The sequence below is a fragment of the Gavialis gangeticus genome, unplaced genomic scaffold (genome assembly GCF_001723915.1).
Source record: "Gavialis gangeticus isolate Ggan-Ray unplaced genomic scaffold, GavGan_comp1, whole genome shotgun sequence".
NCBI classification, from domain to species: domain Eukaryota; kingdom Metazoa; phylum Chordata; order Crocodylia; family Gavialidae; genus Gavialis; species Gavialis gangeticus.
The window spans coordinates 38,753,869-38,759,050 of record NW_017729025.1 but is presented as its reverse complement, the minus strand read 5'-3'; the positions used below and the strand labels follow the sequence as shown (position 1 = coordinate 38,759,050).

General features: G+C 43.7%; 1 protein-coding gene across 1 annotated transcript in view; it reads right to left on the bottom strand.

The window, feature by feature from the left end:
* The window catches only part of CCDC88C (coiled-coil domain containing 88C), a 214,516-nt gene that overhangs the window by 194,698 nt on the left and 14,636 nt on the right, over positions 1–5,182 (bottom strand). The window lies entirely within an intron of this gene.

Sequence of the window (5,182 nt, the reverse complement as noted above, 5' to 3'; positions counted from 1 at the left end):
GGCCAATGGGGCTGGGGCCGCTGTGCCCGGCCGACCCCGCACTGCCCCCAGGGAAAGCCCCCGCGGGGGAGCCGCGCCGCGCCCCGGGCCCTGCAGGTGCTGAGCGACGGAGGGACGGACGGGCGGGAGAAGATCTGCGTGGCCCGGTCCGCACCGCACCGCGCAGCACGGCTGTGCCCGGGCCCCGCCGGCGCCTCACGGCGGGCAAAAGGCTCCGACTCGAGGCTCCTCCAGCGCCGCCGTGGGCGCCAGGCTCCGCACACGAGGTGCGCAGCACAGGGCTGGGCTCCTGTCCCCGGGCCCCTGCACCTCTCGCTCCAGCTCGCCCCTTCCACCGCCTGCCACAAGCCCGTCAACGGCCTCCCGCCCCCTGGCCTCAGCCCCTCGGGTCTGCACGCTTCCTAGGCGCCAACCCCGCCTGGTGGTGGGCAGTCTCTGCCTGCTGTGCGGGGTCTGGCACCTCAGCAGCAGCAAACAAATACAACTGAGGACTTTCCCTCTATTTTGCCGGGGGCTGTGGAGCTGGCTACTGCTAAATGGTGGATACGCTGGTTCATGATTGTGTCTTATTAAAACACAACTTAAACGTGATGAAGAACATTGTTGAAGTCTGTGATGGCTCACAGTTGTGAGCTGTCATGCAGAGCCAGCTTTCTATAAAACTTGATGGCAAAAATCAATGGGAAGAACTTTAGGCCTATCTCTGCGATGGAAAGACTTTTCTAATAGGCCTGGAGGAAGGAAAACATCCTCACCCAGCTACAGGGAGCTCCTGAGACACCCTGGATTTGATCACTTTCACTGGTCCGCAGTTGAGAGGTTAGGTCAGCTAAGTGGAAGATCACTTCCTGCTTGAACAACCCTGCTCTGGGCACACTTTGTCAAATCAGCCCTGCTGGGCAACGCGTGCTACATAAGTTCAGTATCTTATTAAAATCAAGATGAGCCAAGCCTCAGCTCTGCATTTCCACTTCTGCACAATTCCTGTCTAGGCAGTTGGTTAGTAAAGAAACGCTGACAATTACAACTGGAGACTGATGAATGCTAAGTCCCAAACACATAGCTGCCAGGCAGGCATGGTCTATGGGAATTACTTGCCTAGATTTTAGTAGACTAACTTCTTTGATTTTCCGAAGAAAAACAGAGTAATGGTATCTGATTTAAAAAACATACACCTAATAATATGGGTCTTGTACAATGTCTCAGGCACTTACAAGCCTGACCCTGAAAAGGAAAGAGCTGGTTAACAATTCTTATACAAATTCATGTAATTTTCTGGAACCTGTGGATCTGTTCTGCTTCTTTCTGAACTGTTTATCCACGGCTAGAAGAGGAGACTAATGATCAAGCTATTAGATAAAACACAGGACCAGCAGCTGTAAGGCTGCATTAGGATCTTTGGATTCTATTTCCAGTTGGCTGTCCCCTACAAAAGCTTAAGCTTTCTGAACAAATTAGTCTCTAAGGTGCCACCCTGTCCTGCCTTTTGCCAGTTTCACTATATTACTTTGGGCTAGACATTTAACTGCTCTTTCTGTAATATGTAGGTAAGTTAACTACATTAATAAAGTCACGTGAGATCCTTGTCTAAAAAATACTGTATAAGTGCAAATTTGTCATCATTTTTCAATAGTTGAATGCACTTCCCTTGCACCTGTACATCCTCACAGTCCTAAAATGGAGCAGGAGCTGAACAGTTCAGATTTTGGGGGGGGTAGTGTTGAATGGATTACAGAACACACTTATAAAACTAATATATACTGATCTAATGGCTACAACTAACTACAAGTCAGAATCTGCGTGGTGTTGAACCTCAGCTCTTCCTGCATTCAGTGAAAGCTCAGCGTTCTCTGCACTCCAGAGAAAATAATTGGCCAGTCAGGGAATCAGACTGGGGCAAAATCAAGGCTTGTTTTAAGTCAATAGCAAAGTTCCTTTGTAAGCGAAGTGGTGCCATGATTTCACCCTGCATTTTCATTCTATATTTAAGGAGATGGGTTCCATCTAGTGGATACAAGTAAGTACTGTGTGCTTGACTTAACCAAATAATAAATAAAATAGGTTCTGAAAAAAACATTTTGCTTTTATCCCACTTTTAAAAAAATGGATTATTGATACATACCTAAGATTGTGCTAAATCCTTTAGCAGACAAGGTTCTTTGGGTAAATGTGATATCTTTTATTAGACCAACTAAACAGTTGGAAAAATTGTTCTTTGCAAGCTTCCGCGCACAAACTGTTCTTCAGGCATAGAGAGACAACTACTAAATCCTTTAAACACATGTAAGAACAAAGGGTTCGGTTGTAAAGGCTTGCAGTTCTACATAGTAGAACAAAGAAGTGAGAGACTGAAACACATTTGACACCAGTGAATTACTGGGTCCAACACTTTCAAAAGGTTGTTTCGTTAATGAAACAACCAGTGAAAGGCATCCTATCTTGGAGCTATGATATTTACGCTGGGTTTCTCACACACTTCCTATGAGCTTAACTGTTGCTATTAAAAGCAAAGGTAAAAAGTCCTATCAAATTCAGCTGGAACAAAGGGAAGTCAATGTTGAGTGCTTTTGAAAATCTCACCCCAAGTGCACACAGGGAATGTTGCAGGGTAGGAGAGATTGCATGATAGAAACTTCCTCTGTTCTTTGAGCCCTTGGTATAATGAGATTTTTTTCCTACTTGTCCTTCCCCTCCCCCTTCCATGTCTACTCAGCCCTAACTGCTTGCATACGGTTTTCCTATCTTTACTGTTAGCTATTTAGCTTAGCTAGTATAGTCAGCCTACTTTTCTTTACTGTCTCATGAAAATTTAGCTTGCAATACCAACCTGCCTCCTGAGCATCAAGATCTCACTCCTGCCTAACTATCTGACTATCCTTTAATGCTGCTGCTGTTACAGAAGCAGTGAAAAAAAATTAGCTCAGTTTATTTGAAGAAGCTTAGATCTGGGTCTATGCATGAGTGTGTGTATAGATAACTGCACTTTGTATTTGCTGAAATATGAAGGAAAATATTCTGAAGTGTTTTTCTAGTGGCTTGCTACTTTCCAAATCTTTTCTTTTTGTAAATATTTGGCTTCTCCCTATTGCATACATGAAGCTTCAGCTTTTAAACAAAATAGTTACCAGAGAATTAAAAAGCCAGTAAAGAAATCCATAAGTATGAATGTCTCTGCTTATCACCATTATGTGCATTTCTGAAGCCCCCATCAGCATCACACAGTATCTGGGTGACAACAATCCAAACCAAAGAAAAAAATGTGAAGTTGAAGCATTTCCAAATGTTCTTTTAGACTGACTGTAAATAACATGATTCACCTCTCGCAGACAATCCCCTAGCAACGGGTACAACCATCAACAAAGCTACAGCATTCATGTGTTTTTCTTAAGTGTAAAGTCCTGAGGGATGGGAATATGAGAATTTACAAGATTACAAAAAAATAAAGTTTAACTAATGGCAATTAGCAACATTTTTTTTTCTGTCTCTCTGGCTTGGACTATAAGCTTTCTTGTAAATATGACTCTTGTTCACCAGGAATATTTCCAATAATGGACAAAATCTACTTTAAATAGGCTAATGCAAAAAGAGAGCTACTACAATACTGCCAACAGGTTCACCATCCTTTCACATCCCGTGTCCATCTTTTATCTTAATCTTTATGCAAACTTGATATTTCTCTTTCCACTCCAGGTTTATCACTTTAGTCCTGTAAGACAATTAAACAGTGGCCAACCAGTATTCCTCCAAACACCTGGGGGATTAACATCCTTTATTTTTTAAAACCTAATTTTCCATAATCTGGTTTTGGGGACAAATAATTTTTTGGGGGGGTGGTTTTTTTTCAGCTTTTAATTTTTTTTCCCTTCATTACTAACACAGAGCCTCCCAAGCATTCACAGCATGAGATCTGCTTTAATAGGTGGCTTCAGTTCACAACTAAGAGCCACCATCCACCATCCCTTATTTAAATTTGTGCTCACATATCATCCTCTGGGACACTTGCATCAGTTGCTTAACAGCGTTCCATGCACGTTTGATCATGTTTTAGTGCAGGTTAGCAGCTGGAAAGGAAATCCAGTTCTGTGAGATTAGCCAGATTTCTATATATGGATGTCAAGCGCTGTCTGGCTTACTAGCATGACCACAATTTGTAAAACTGACCCCTTAAAAGTTTTGGATAGATTGTAATCCTAATAGCAGCTGTTTCCACTCAGACTACACAGGATGGTACTCTGTGATGGATTTTTGAAAGGGTAAGAGGTGTTTTGCCAGCACTGTTTGAAGAAGTTTAGGCATGGGTTGACTGCAGGATTATCTTGCTAATAACAACCACCTTCTACAAGCCTTGTTGTCTAAAATACTACAGATTCCTATTTGGAATCTCTGGGTTTATTTTGTGAATCATATAGGAGTTTGCACACCTGAGAGTGCTAATATTGAATGGTACCCCATGGCATCCTTAAGAATTTTTCAGCACTCAAGGTGCTGTGGCAACTTGCCTGAAAATTGCTAATCTGGTATTTCCTTTCCATTTTACTCTGACAAAGATTCTACTTGAGTACTTAATCTTCACATTTTTGGTACAAGGCTCAGACTACATGAGATTGGTAGGTTTTAGTTTAGTGTCCTCTTCTAAATGGAATGATAAAACATTGTGGTGGATGTGGCAGAAGGCAACCTCTGTCTCTCCCCAAAAACTCTGCTCTGTGACAATTTGGTTAATATTGTCCCCTTGCTTCCCCCGACTAAGGAAGGCCACTATTTGTGCTTCAGACTGAGGGAAGCACCCCAAGTTCTTGAAGTGAGTCGAGTACCTTTAAGGGCTACTAGGCCTGTGTTTCTCAGGGGGCACAGAGCCAGGATCACTCCAGACCCTGGGTGGTGGCGGCACTATCCCCAGGCTAGTGGGTGTGCTCCAGGAAGGGGGTCAGCCAAATGTAAGGCGCCCCCAGGGAGGCACTCAGAGCCTGGAAGGTTGTCAGGTGCAGTGAGGTGGGTGGCCTAGCGCAGAAGCACCCATTACTGGCCCGCCACAATGGAACAGACTTGTTGGATTATTAATTTGACCTCATACCATTGCCAGACTACGCCACGGTAAAGAGGAGAGCAAGTTTTGGCTTGTATTAAAAAACACTGTTAGGCGTAGTCTGGCAATGGTATGAGGTCAAATTAATAATCCAAC